Source organism: Anopheles merus, chromosome 2R (assembly GCF_017562075.2).
Source record: "Anopheles merus strain MAF chromosome 2R, AmerM5.1, whole genome shotgun sequence".
NCBI lineage: Eukaryota > Metazoa > Arthropoda > Insecta > Diptera > Culicidae > Anopheles > Anopheles merus.
In genome coordinates, this window is record NC_054082.1 from 54682314 (window position 1) to 54697742 (window position 15429).

Consider the following 15429-nt stretch of genomic DNA (forward strand, 5'->3'; position numbering starts at 1 on the left):
CTTGGTAGGGAAGGAAGGGTGGGATCTCGTACCAAACTTTGTCGTCTCAATCACATTAGAAATGCATGATAGCAATACACACTCTTCACGTCGCCTGGCCGCATCGTGTCAATGGGAAAGTTTCGTGCCTTCGATCGATTCACGATTTGCGATAAATAATATGGCAACGATATGGCAATGTGGAAATCGGAGGAGGTAAATGGGCTACCATTAGGTGCACCGGGGCAAGGGGAGCGCTAGTGACAAGTTGAGCACATGATGTGACTTGATTGGATAGTGCGAATTGCGGCCTACGACTGTTCCAATGTAATTCGACTTGTTAAGGCTGGATTGTTACAAACACATAGAAATAGAGAGAGATAGAGAGAGAGAGAGCGCGAGAGAGAGAGAGAAAAAGAGAGAGAGAAAGAGAGAGAGAATGAGAGAGAAAGCACTTCAGGTCTGTGGAAGACAACTCCAATATAAATCACCCAAAGGTCCTTTGGTAAAGACAAATAAATGTACACAAAAGTTGGACGCAAAGTTGTCGACGAAGTTAACAGTTCGTCCTGCATGCCCGAGGTCTGAAGATAGAAAAAGCTTCCGAGAGGCACCGAGTGGGTGCTTGCGTACCGTAAAACTTTTCCCGAACCCACTTCCGTTTCGCTTCTTAATGCTGCTCGTGACGGAGGCAGCGGTCGTTTTATGCAAAGGTTTTATTCACTGGTTCTTCACACGGAACGTTCGTCGAATGAAGAGGTAAGCAAGCGTTCAATTTTGGTAAGCAAACCCCCTAAACTCGTGAACCACGGCTGGGAGCACATTAGAATGGAACTGGAGCACCGGGCGTAAAAGGGGTTTGCCCTTGGCATCGGTGGCGCTTTCGGTTCGGTTGGTTGAATTCAGCTCGGCTCCCACAATATTAGCCATATAAATCAACCAAATCGATCGTAAAAGTATAACTTTTTCGGGCAGCCCAAAAGCGACCGTCTCGTACCACGTTCCTGTTCCATTTTGCGCCCCAACGGGAGTTACACCCGCAATACCAGAGTTCTGTCATTGGTCGTTGGCGGTCGGGTGTGTAGGTGTGTTAATGTGTGCATGTGTTTGTTGTGTGTGTGTGTGTGTGTGTGTGTGTGTGTGTGTGTGTGTGTGTGTGGTGTGTGTGTGGTGTGTGTGTGTGTGTGTGTGTGTGTGTGTGTGTGTGTGTGTGTGTGTGTGTGTGTGTGTGTGTGTGTGTGTGTGTGTGTGTGTGTGTGTGTGTGTGTGTGTGTGTGTGTGTGTGTGTGTGTGTGTGTGTGTGTGTGTGTGTGTGTGTGTGTGTGTGTGTGTGTGTGTGTGTGTGTGAATACGGAGTATAGCACCCAGATCTCCCTCCATGGAATTAGCTCCTAAATCACGGACCTTGCCGTAAGCTGTGCGTTGTGTGTGGTACACTGGTCCGATGGCGCATATTAGGGTGTCTCAGGGCCATATTTTGTGTAGGGCGTCGAGAGCTGTAATTAACGATTAAACGGGACCGGGCGGCTAAGGAACGGTCTTCCGTGCCAAAAACCTCTGACAGGAGAGGGTGGACTTTTATTGACTGCAATGGCCGAGCGAAGGAACAAAAAGACCCTCTCCCCCTCCCCCCACCCGTTCTTCTCGGTCCATCGTCGACTCGATGTCGAAATCCTGAATTAGCATCATTAGTAGCGCAGAGAGATGTAGTGAATGAACCACCGACAAGTCCTTTCCACAAGCAGACGCTAATAAAGTTTAGCACAAAAGCCAAACTAATACCTTTGCTTGTTTTCCCCCTTTTCACTATTCGCGGACTCTGTTTTCGTATCAGCGGCGTTCCTTGTTTTTCTCGCCGTTGTCGAGCGTGCTCTAGAGATTTGCTAGTTATTATTCGAATTCCTACCATTTACGGATGCCGTATCCATGCTGATAATTGTCATGATCTAGGCGATGATGATGATGATGATGATGATGGATGACTACATACTTTTATGAAGCTTGTAACAAGGAGGTTTCCCGTTTGCATTGAACTGAACGGTCACCTGACGCGAAGAAGCGTTTTCTAACGAATTAATAGTTCCCCAGGCTCAGGGAGGCTAATGAATGGTGAATGTTAGTCTCTGGTGGGTGGCCAGCACATTTCATAAAAACTTTTGCAAATGAGGTGCTTGATCGAGAATGTGTACTTTATTTTTTGCAACGGTATGGCTCGTGTACATTAAAATTGCAGCTCTTTTTTGCGATCAGTATTTAAGCGTCTTCTTCTCGTCGATGTATAATGTAGGTATTGACCATGAATGGTGATTATCATTCCTTCAATTGTAGTAATGTTTTAAAATCATTGTTTTACATTAGAAAAGGCTAAAGGTCTGTTCTGGATGGAATCAACCCTGCTACCATGATAATTGTCTTTGATTGTCGTAAAACATACCTTAAAACGATATCTGACCGATCAAATATCAAATGAAAAGGATCTGCGTATCTAAATTTGAAGTTAATAAGTGAAGTGAATAGTTGAAGATGGTTGTCCAAAATGCTTTTGTATTGTTTTTTAGTAGAAACTGCCAAGTTAGTTTACATTTCTTATACATCTTAAAACTAGAAGCACGAGAAGCCGTTTTTGCTGTATCTTCAAACGAGTCATACATTGCTGTTGATTTCTTGCAATGCGGGATCAAATTTCACAAGAGATATACATCAGCCACGTTTTCACAGCCTATTTTCTGCTATACGAGATGGATAACAAAAATATTTGCTTGCAATCGTTTGATCAATCTGGGAAAAATCGTGTTTAATCGTGTTTTTAATTGTTTCCAAGGCCTAAGAGTTTTGATGGTGTTGTATTTTGTGCATTTCCTACAACAAGAACCCAAACAAATTTATTAACAAATTATTTTGCTAAATTACCCTAATTGTATCAGACGCAGAGCTTGTTCTAGGTGCCGCGAACAATTGTGGATTGGATGGATGGAATGTGTTTGCGTACCTATTGACAACTAACCCCTTGACTTTTTTTTATTATATATGAGCGTAACATGAGGTCTGCGCATTTTCATGGTCACTGTATTTATATATCTCTAGATTGTTTTTATATTTTTCTTAATTTCCGGCTTCTCATACCTTCCTGCACATTTTTTAATTTCTATCAACATGTACAACTTACTGGTTAGAGAGGAAACTGATTTTATTTTTTTCCTATCAAAACACAACTTTCACTCATTTCCTAAAGCTAACGTTAAAATGACACTCAGCAACGATATTTGGGAATGCGGAACGCCGACTACAAAGTGTTGAGACTTCTGATTTAAAATATCATTTTTTCAACGTTAAAAGCACTCCCACATGCAATCGCTTTGGTTCTAGTTGTTTGTATTCCATCTGTGAAGGGCTTTAAGCAATTGTTTCGCTGAAAACATAATACAGCCCTGAAATAATTCACACCTCTCACGCAGCGCGCGGCAAACTCTCAATCAAATTACTCGTTTGATCTAGGCCACATACTCTCATGCCACTGTTATCGGATCAGTCCTGCAATGTCCTGTTGGAGCACCCGGAATAAACAAGCAAATGAAAGATGGAGAGAAAAAAAAATCGTGTACACGCTCATAAACCGTAAACCAGGATATCGATTTCACGGTATTGCACCGTTGGATAAACAGTGAAATAAATTGAAAACCCACATCGTTCCGTAGCGTTTGCGCGTACTACACACGCCGTCGATGGGTAGGGTAAAGAGCAATGTGCCTCGATCTTACATTCATCCTGATCAAAACCACGCCCGTCGCTTATCGAGAGATGCTACTTCGGATCAGTCTCCTATTTCAAGCTTCCTTCGTGGACCACAGTGAAATTCGGTGTCAATTTTCGAAAATATTCTTGTGATGAGACCTTTTTTTGGTTGGGTTTTGTGTTGGTATTGAGGATCATTTCTTTTCTGCTGTACCCACTCGTGAATCTGTTAAATCGTGTTCTGTTCCATCAGGATCAGAATGGGGTTGAAGTCAACAGAAAAAATGTGCATGCTTTTGTTTAAATCAATCTCAAACGGTCAAATCGTTTATGAAACATGTGGTTCAACCAGCAAACGGTTCCAATGCGGCAACGATTGAACACCAGATGAGGGTTGTGTCAAACAAAAACAAAAATCCACAAATGACGACAGAAAAAATGGAAAAAAGATAAACGACGCTCATAATGGCGATATTTGGCATTGAAATAGGGTTTCATTCACCGATGCCAAACTGTTCGACTGTCAAAGGAAAAGATAAAAAGGGCACGTAATACGGTCCGAGGAGTTTTGTATAGCAGTGGCTGCTTTGAATATGCTTGCAGCTCCAGCAGAACCAACGTGAAGAATGGATCATTGAACACAGCAAGAGCTGAAAGGCAACCATGTTTGCAGAAGATGGTAAGCAAAAGCGTCACATTCCATTCGATATTGTATTGAAAAGAATGTTACCATTTCCGTTCACTTTCAATGAATCCTCTAACGGTGGCTCCAAACAACCATACCGTCCATTCGCGCTCGCAGACAAGGAGCATGCTCCTGGTGTCCGAAACAATATGAATTCTCAGTCGTCGGGTCATGTCAAACGATTCGTAGATGGATAAACAGAGCAAAAAACCCAATCAAACTAACGCGGTAGAAAAATCATTTCGAGATTTCGTTATCTGTTTGATCTCTTTGACATTTGGCTTAATGAAAGCGAGGAGGTCGCTCTAGTTATGGTTGCTTATCATGTGCAGCGAATCGAGAGTGCAGTGATTGGATTGTACTGGATATTCATTTTGTTGTGGATTCACAATCTTAAAAGCACATTGCAATACACGATGACGAAGCCAAACATATGTTTGGTCTGTTTGGGAAAACTTTAGATAAATTGAATTTTTAAATAAAAAATATGTAATTATTTAACTATTAAATACGTTTCACTTATTAACTAAGTTGATTATTATTGCGAAACGGATGAGCAAGTTTCCAATTGCATGTATCAGTTTTTATGCGTATCATATTTTTTCTACAACTGTATAATTCAATATTAATAATGTTTCGATTAATAGTGTTTCGAAATTTCGTCAAGTTGACATTGGACCATAAGTTTTATCATAATTCAAGAAAACAACCGACTTGTCTGCCCACTCCATCTTTGTTGTACCATGCAACTTATGTATTTGTATTGAAGACTTCAAAGGTTTGGTTTGTCTGGTGCCACATGTATTACATTACAAGCCTATCGAAATATGAAGAACCTAGCAATGATATTATCATAAAACTCGCACTGTTCATCGTTCTGGCATTATATTGTCACATTGCACATTACGGGCCAAAAATCCTCCAAAGCTTTTAGCTTTCGAATGCTGCTAACATTCATGAAATTTCGTTAAAAAAGGAAATTTCTATGAGATTTTAATGAGTACTTCTCAACTATACAAATAAGTTACGAATATGAACAGTTGGAGCCTGAACTACTTTTTATGGCTATGGATGACCGGTTGGCAGCGAGAGTGCTGGTGAACAACTCCACGTTTATACTTTTGCCAGAGCTTAACCCGAGATAGGAAAAGTCTTGGTGACGTTGATTGGAATTTGGTAGTTGGATTGGATGGGCAAGGATATAAGTAAGGATGCAGTAAGGATGGGATATTCAATGTGCTTACTGTATGCGTGCGTACATCTCCACATTTCAAACAATAACTCCACTAATATTACATTGAATCATTTTTGGAAAGCTCGCAAAGCTGACTCCCAAAAGGAATTCCCAACAATCAGACTTACTTACTTACTTATCCGGCACTACAACCGCTTTGCGGTCTTGGCCTGCCTCAGGAGTGTCCGAAACCGCTCACGGTCTCGCGCCTTCGTCTGCCAGTCCGTTATCCCGGCCTTAATGGCGGACGCCTCCACGCCATCTTGCCACCTCAATTTGGGCCTACCACGCCTCCTCTGTCCTTGTGGACGGCCTAAAAAGACTTTACGGGCTGGGTCGTCCGTTTCCATGCGTATAACATGGCCAGCCCACCGGAGCCTGGCGAGCTTTATACGCTGTACGACAGTGAGGTCGCCGTACATCTCGTATAGCTCGTCATTATAGCGGCTCCTCCATTGTCCTTCCACAATCAGACACCAAGTTCAAAATGGTTGCACTAGCATTGACTCAATACGTCAATTGAATCAGCGCTCATTAACATAGGTTTAGTTGAAAACAGAGAGATTAGTGACTATCCCAGCGTATTTGCAACTATCATCACTACCTTCTGCAGCTGAAATGTCATTGAGCATTTTCATGAGGTGCAACCGTTGCAGCCTATGACGAAATACTTATAAACTATTCAAACAGTACGAAAAAGGACAAAGGGTTGTGCCTATGTCTATGGCTTCGATGCCATATCAAAATATTAATTGAATAAATTCATCCTGTTCGACATATTACTGTTCATCACTGCAATTGTAGCTACCTGCATGTTGTGGTTTTGGGTGTATGAGTAGCATTTAGTACATGTCCTTAAATACCCATGCACTTAAACTATTTTGTTCTTATTTGTTACCGTGCAATAATTCACAAATACCAAATTTTTCACATCCCTACTCATGACGTGAAAATATTTTCCGTGAAACACATTGCTTTGTATGTTATAGAATTTGGCTTCACGACGTGACGATATTTCTCGGAATGTATAGTTGCACAGTTAGTTACGAAAACTTCTATGACGCTATGTTAGTGTTGTCGACGTTCCTTCCCACATTGAAAAGAGGAAAATTCATACTTGCAGCGTATTGTATTTCGTACATTAGAACGGGTTTATTAGACTATTTGAAATCAACAACAACGGGAAACGTACTACAACGGGAAAGTATTTCAATTGCAACGGATAAACTAGTACTACGTGAGTGTAATGAGCGTAATCAGGTTTGCACTAGTTTTTAAACCAGCTGGACTTTAAATTCGAAATATGGAAAATTTCTTTCGATATTCCAAGAAATGGTAAGTAGAGCAAGCTTAACTCTAAGGTATAATTTCGATATAAACCAACTTGTGAAGTTGGTGTAAAATATATTTTATTTCTTTCGTTTCGTAAGAAAATAATATTTCGTTAATAAATCCTGGTCAATGGTGATAAATGCATACCTAACTGAAACAAAGTGTTTCATGTTAGTAGATCATTGTATTAAATGCATGACTATCATAATATTTTTTTTCTACTTACCATTCGTGTTAGGTTTTACGCAAAAGAAAACAACAGTTCGATCGAATTTAGATTTTATTGTAAAATAATTTGATATTTCTTTTCTCAATTATTTTGACACGTAATGGTACACATTGTTTGAGAAATTTCATAAGTTTAGTCTGGCTTTTATTTTTATATAATAATATTTGTCTTTTTTACTCTTCCTCCAGTTCCTATTCGCCACACTTGCTACAAATTCTTAAGTAGTAGGACTCTAGTGTACTTCCGCCGGAGGTCGGCTTTCCATTTGTTTTTTAAAATATACCTCACCAGTACAGAGTTTTGTTGCAAATATACAGCAGCATTGATTTCCTTGATTTGATTTTGTAATTTTGTATTGTTTTGTTCACTACGATAGATACAATGGTCAGTAGCGCCTCACAAATATAGCTATTGTTCGTAGATATTTTGATCTTAACAGTTTACCATCCCTAGAGTGGTCGCATCATCTCAATACGACAGATTGTGAGTTTGTTTGCATTTGTTAAGTTCAATTTATTTGATTTTTTTTCGCTCCCATCTGTTTCAGTGTGTTTACTAACGTCTTCTACTGGTGGTTAGTTTTATGTTAGTTTCTGCTTCGAATGCTACTTTTGATTAAATTTACATGTCAAATTGTTAGTTTCGTTTGTGACATGCAATGCTATGAATAGAGCGTTTGGCAACACACTTCCCTATGAATTTCACATAGCTTTGTTTCGACCATTTCACTACGCACTGATTGTATTAGATTTAGTATTAAGTTCAAAGCAAATGAGCAAAAAGTCCAATTTTACCAATAACTACCAATAATAACGATAATTTAAACGTTTGAGTGCTTTTAAATAATGGAAGGTTGTTAATAGTTGTAGCCTATAGGATCTCAAACAATGGGTATTGAAAACTACATGAGTAAGTTTCCCTACTGTTTGGCGAATGAAATCGTAAGACTTGAATGCAATACATTTGATTCAGTGGTAGGAATATCAAAAGGTCATTTTCTAAGGGTGTGTTTCACTACCATCTAACTAATGGGTTAACAGCATATGTCTTGCTTTGTATGAAGGAAATGAACGAGCTTTATCTTCCATCAATCAAACGCATGGCTTGTGTCTAAAAGTTCTCCCATACTTGAAGTTATTGGGGCTCATCAAATGTAGCAAAGATAAGGGAACATGATCATTTTCAACAAGGTAAAGGATGAAATAAATTGTTATTGAATTGTTTTGCTGCTCCTCTTAATGTTTACACATTTTTGCTACATTCGTACTTTAGCCTCAAGCATGGTTTTCTCGTTGAAGTGTAAATGTGTTTGTTTTCAGATTTCAACTCCGGCCCCATTGCTACGAGACGGACAAAGTTGCACAAATTTGGAAACAAACACCAATTACTACGAAGCATTTGAGCTAGAGTAAGCACCTCTGATTTGCGTTTCTCATCAACATGAAAGAGTGAAACTTTTTGCACAAGCCATCACGTGTTTCGGTCAGCTACCAATGTTATGGTGCAATGCCATTTTTGAGCAATCGTACTATTGCTATAGTTACGCGTGCCTTCTTGCGCTTACAGCACACGGGTTCTTGTACAGGTACTTAAAACTTATGAGCAATGGAGAACAGGAAACTATTCCATCAAGTGAGCAAACGCAATCCGTGAAAACAATCCGAAAGCACGGCCCTATACGCAACGCATAGGCATATTGAAATTGTTTCGTATGAATGCCGATGGCAGTGGGTGATCCGGTAGCAAAGAATATTTCAAAGTAATGCAATTTCTTTTTGACATTGTTTGGTTTTTGATTTCATCTCACCGTTTTTGCAGTGATTGATGTATGGCTCTTTTACATTCTTCAATTCGTCTTCATTCAGATTGTTTTGATATGCAATTTTGGAAAAATAGATATGTTTTATCCTTCTGTTACATAGGAAACATTGTTTGTTCGGACTTGTATCTTTTCCAGCAGCGAGCTCTAGTGCACATGCGAGGAAGGCGAAAGATTTACTAACGTTACTTGGTGTGTCACTTGTATGAGCACTTTCGTACTCCACGAAGCAAACACGATGACCATTCAGGCTGTATTGTTAGGAATTAATACATCATTCCCCGAGGAATCTGGCTAAGAGTTTCTTGCACAGCAACTTTAAAGTGACGACGGTACAAAACGTAAGTGAAGTCCTAGGATAGCTTCTGGTGAGCTTTAGATGACTTTTGAATAGGGAAATCATTTATCAATTTGTCAGATTACACAGAACAATGATAGATAATGTGGTCCCTGCTGTTGACATGGTGTAACACTAATTGGACATGTCCTGTCTCTGGATTGTTTCTGGGTGATTTTGTGGTTTGCTCATGTCATTACATTACAATTTGTAGTGCGTGTGCCATCAGCAACCGGATGCAAATGATAGTTTATTGATGATCCAGGATGTGAAAAGAGCAAGAGTGGTTATTGCAATGTGGTTGATATGAAACATTGAACGCGCGGATGAAAAGTAAATCGAAGTAAAACTTTCATACGAAAAAAAGATTTCAGTGTACATGAAGTGCATTTACAAAAGATTTCAAAAATTTCGCATTTCAACCAGAAATATTTTTTTCATAGCATTAATAATCTAAAGGGCCCAAATTTGTTGTTTTCTCTTTCAGAAGAATTTTTTTGTAGCTAGCTCAAATGCTTACATTTAAGGGATGAAAAAAATAGTATGCGTAGTGTATCTCTTTTTTTATTCCGACTATTTACTATCTTTTGATTGTTTGTTTGGATTGAAATTTGCATCTTCATAAATCATGTTAACCCACCACCAGCTGTCAACAGTTCACTATCCAAAGGCACAATAATGCAAATAAAAGTACTGAAAACTTTCACAACACCATCAACAACAACATGGCATGATAGGAATATGATTTATTTGGAAAACAAACATTAGATAATGGAACATATTGGAGTACTGAGCAAATATTGTATCAAATTTTGCGTTAATTGTACGAACATGACCCATAAACGATAAATAACCATTGTTTAGATAAATGTGAACTATGAAATTAATAAGTCTACCACATAATTAGCAGTGAAACATAATCAATGGTAAGTTTAGCAGTTTAATTAAATTGGACATTGAGCAGCGGTTGGGACAGCAAATAAGTAATCAAATTAAATAATATGAGTAAGCAATACGGCAAAGCCGCCCCTCCTGAATAAAAAATGATAATATGAGATCAAACGTTATGCCATATCGTTTCATTCACTGATTTATCCTAATGAACTATAGCCGCATACCTTCCAATAAAGTTCAATGTCAGTATTTTTCGGTTCAGTTTTGTAGCATTCCACAATATTCCAATAGGATTTACTTTTGTATGCAAAAAGTGATGGTTGCAAAGTTACACTTTTGCTCATATGCACGCTGGTTAAACAATTGGCATGCATATGGCGAGGGAACGAACGCGTGTGGTCTGTAAATAGTGGTATGGCTCATTGCTTCACCGCTCTTTTCTTCCTTAACAGGGCAAAGCAATCGTGTGCTGATCAATACCAAACTGACAAAGGTAATGAAGTTGATTGTTTTAAATATTGTTCACTTATTAGTGCTGCTTATGCGTGTTTTGAATATTTAATAGATCTGTAGCGTATTTTTGCAATAGACTTCAAAGTGCATCAAGGTGATGATGCAAGTCTGTTATCAAAAAGTCACGCGTTTACAAGGTTTTTAAATGTTGTAAACATGTTGCCTTCAGTTCACGTAACGACAGGCGTGGGAGGCAATTCCCACCAGTGACAAACAGTCCCCAAAATGGATGCATTCAAGCGTGCTCCCGTTTATTGATGCGATGGGATTTATTGTGACGTTTACAAATTGATTTCCCCCTTCCATTCGATAGTCGAATTTGCCGTCTGCCGGTAGCTCCAGCAGGACCAATCATATCTTCACCGCTGTGCTCCCTGCAGGATGTATTCGAACTGTTCGAGCACTGAACAGCACGACTAAATGAAGCATTTCAGCAACAGCGCACGGGGGTCGGCGATGGAAGCTTGGCGCCTTCGCTTTGTTGTGCTGCTCTGATTGATTGATTATGTGAGGCACAATTTGTCCGAATCAAATTCAATAAATGATAATCACGGGCTGATGGTGACGATGACGCGACCAATGACCAGACAGAGCGAACGAGGAGGGCATGTACAGAATGTAGATACATTCGTATGAGGTAGGAGGAAGTCAATCGATGCTTTGAACACTGTGCCAAAAAATGCCTCTGCATATGAAAAAAAATCAAATCAAACCAAACAACCACGACCATGGGTGATGACGCACGAAGCATGGTATGTGTTGCATTGAATTATGTATTTTTTTTCTCGGATAAATACAGCCCATGTGAATGGATGAAGAAACATTCAGATATGAATGGATCGTTTAGTGGTGCAGCTTTTCATATATTTCCACTTTGGATTAAATGGATTAAGAGGATAAACCGTACGGCAGAGTCGGATCGTATGACAATTGGTTAACATCGTTTAGATTTGCTCTTAAACCGACCGTTCGTGGCGAACATGTGCGGTATGTTTGTATGGTATTGACAAAAACCGTATTGTAAAGAAACGGTTTCTATTGAGAGAAGTCCTATCAATACAATGGTGTGATGTGTATACATAACAAAAATAATTCTCATTTCGATTTCCTTGCAGGTACAACACCACACGACTCACGGTTTGAGAGTACAGATACATAGAAAATCGTTGATAGCGGTTTTGAACTATCAACAACTTCAATTGGTTTAAAAATGACTTATTTTTACCTTCTTTTATTTTACAGATAAACCCTGAACCAGCCAGATTTACATCGTAAGCATTAATTTCCTTACGTAAAATCGCCTTTTAACATTAAGGTAAAATGAGACCTTTTTATGTTATATTTTTACACCCAGATTTACAAACAAAGAAATAACCAAAATTATGTCATTATTTCAAGCATTAAAGTAATTGAAAACTCCACCCGCTTAAGAAACCCTTGCCAAGCACATGCTTGCGATGAATCACATAAACAAGCGATTCGGCATAGAATATCCGGCTTGCAAAAAGTATTCTCAATATCATGGAACAAGACACGGAATCTTGGCAACCACCAAGAGCATCATTTATCCTGCAATGGCATGGAGAATAGCTGTGTAGAATAAAAAAAAAACAACCTCACTAAATCTTGCTGTTCCCGACAGACCGGGATTGAAGAAAGTGAATCCTTTTCCATTCTTGCCCACTTCCATTGACTCTGCGGTGATCCAATTTAAGCATCGTTTTGCAGCGAATTGAATTACTGGGTACGTGTGTTGGGCGTGTCGCTTCTTCCGTTTTGCAGGTTCTATTTCAAAGCGCCCAGGAGGTGACAACAGATTTGGTGGCGCAAAGCGATGCAAAGCACTGATGGTTTTTGCTAGGCAATTGTTTCCTTCGAAGAATTGGTTGGTACATTTCATACGAGGCTGCACAGTGGGATTTGGATAATTATTTTAAATGTAAAGTGTCATTAAAGTGTCATTATCGACTGAACAACTGCAACCATATATTTCCCGCTGGTGGTACATTGAAAATACAATGCACTGATTCCTGCATTCTAAGTTAATCAACCAAACAACATAGTCATCCAGTAGTTTGGTAACCAAAACTCCAGCACTTACTAGATTTACATGTCGTAAAGAGCATATTGTCCGCTGAAACTTAAAAGATATTGGAGTGTAAAATTTAAATCTTACTGTCTCGTTGGCATTATTATTTTTCTATCCAAATTCGATAACATTGATCATTGATTCAACTTCCTGCCAATTCCCAACGCTGCAGCATATCTTTTATCGTATAGGTATAGCTGCTAAACTGATTTACTGAATAAGGATGCTTCAAAGCACCTAAGGTGATTTTTGGTTCGTTTCGAGTATTCAATACCAACATGAACCGTGCCGACTGTACCCGTGAAGTAGATCGAACAGAAATGTAGAAAGGAAGCAAAACATTGAAACCTTTTTTGAACGTTGAGAGATATTGCTACCGATACACCCGGAAACGAGAGGCTTCCGTTTCCGGCACGGTGGGAATCGCGTTATTTATGCCGAATGGTAGGACAATTTCGAGGAATTGGGCTTTTGCTATGCAAGGAACAGATAAAAAAATCGGCAGATTTTTGTTTTTCCTTTTTAGGTACCAACGATGAAACTTAACAACTGTGTCATAAATACTGAATATACAAAAACAAAATGCGAATGGAGAAAAGTCTTGCTCATGTTTTAAAACTCAATGCTATTAATTGATCTTAAGTTAATGTACTATTAGAATTCAAACACAAAAATGCAATTTTAATTTACATAATATTTCAGGCTGTTCAAATATAATCATTTCTACATATTTTATCTATTCGTTCATATTCCTTCTATGTATAATTGAGTGACAACTGAATAACATCATAACGGTAAAAAATCAGAGGAAAGAATGTCAAAGGGAAGATGGAAAACGACAATAGTCCAATATTGATACTTTACAATTTTTATCAAACATTGAAATAAATCATTAATGCTTTAAGGACTTCTTGACCACTCTTTTTGAATTTGTAGAACATCTCATATAACATTTAAAGTTCCTTGAATTTGTACTGACTAAATTATTCTGCATGAGTTGTATTAACTTGTACATACCAATCATGGAGTGTAGAACTTCGATTCTAAAATCCTTGTAGCTTTTTCGACCCAAAAAGTAGAGCATGCCAAAAGAGGAAATATGCATATTTCCTGTAGCTCAACCATTCATTACAATTGTTCCCGAACCGGTACAAAAAATACACACTTTGCTATCGGTCGCTGCAACATGCACACACTAACGGTCTATGTGTGCACCGCTTCACACTACATCCAAAAGAATAACGTATGTGAAAAGACAACTGCGAAGTAAAGCAGCGATGAATTACTACAGCCCTTGAATATGGGCGGACGAATGCAGTTCGGTCCAACCCGTTACCGTATATGTGTGAATGCGCCTCGTTTGTCGGTCTTTTACGTATGCAGCACGGATGCGTGCATGGGCCGGAGGAATGGAACGACATCAGTTTCGTCGGTGACAAAGGATAGACGGCGGCTTCACTTGTTAAAACACCACAGGATGTACCCGATTACGCTGTTTTTGTTCGCTAGTCGAGTCCGACACAGGAAAGCACCAGTTGCGCCAGAATCTAGCAACATGAGCGCTCTAGCTGGATGTGGTCCCGGGAGGGGAAGAGTTGGCCAAAGGCCATACCATCATGGTGATGGTGTAATTTGTTGCGATGCCTTCGTATGCGATAGAGCCACATAACCACGCTCGAATGCTCAAGCGATTCTGCAAAAGCAAATCAAACGTACGTGATGCTGAAACGTGGTGCACGATGCAGAAGCAGAATGTAAAAAAAGTCCTCCAACGACCAACGGAAAATCCGTGTCTCGAAGGAGGTGACGGAGGTGGGCTGGTCACCTCGCCAAACCACGCCAAACTGAGAGCCTGTACGAGCAAACGTGCTGATGACAGCTAACTTGCAAGGTGCACTCAAGATCCTCGCCCAGGATGGCATTACCATCCGAGTGCAGCAAACCCATTGGTACAGCATTCTTGCACACGTGCTAAATGGTCCAGGTGAGGGCTGCCAGTAGAAAGGGGTTTCCATTTCTGTCGTCTCGCTTGGACGTAATGTTTAATTGCTGTCTGTTCCGATTGCATTGTGTTGCACCGTTACCACTGTTACGAGCGCCTGGCATCCTATAATTGAACTTTACTTTTCCTCCATGCTCATGACGCGTGAGTTGGATGGCATGATAAGGATAATGGGAATAATGCTACACTACTATGCTTTGATTGCGCATCACGCCAACCCGAAGCTGAGTTTCAGCGTACACGCTCATTAGTTAAGGTGAAGGAAATTGTCATGGTCCGGTGTTCTGCGAAGAGATGTAGCAATTTTATTTTCCACAAAATTGACAAGAAATATTCAGGTAGAACGGATACAAAATAACGAGCATGAATGTGAAGAAATTGGTCAACAAAAATATGTTTTTCTTCCATGTATTCAACCATCCCAGAAGGTAGATAAAGTTAAGCTTTTTGCAGGAGGATATTGGGATGATTTTTTAAATTAAATGGACAGGATGGATTTCAAAAGGTTGAGCACAACATATAAACATCAATAACACCTGCTTGCCTCAAAACCATCGTGTCAATCAATGCTGTATTTCAGGCAT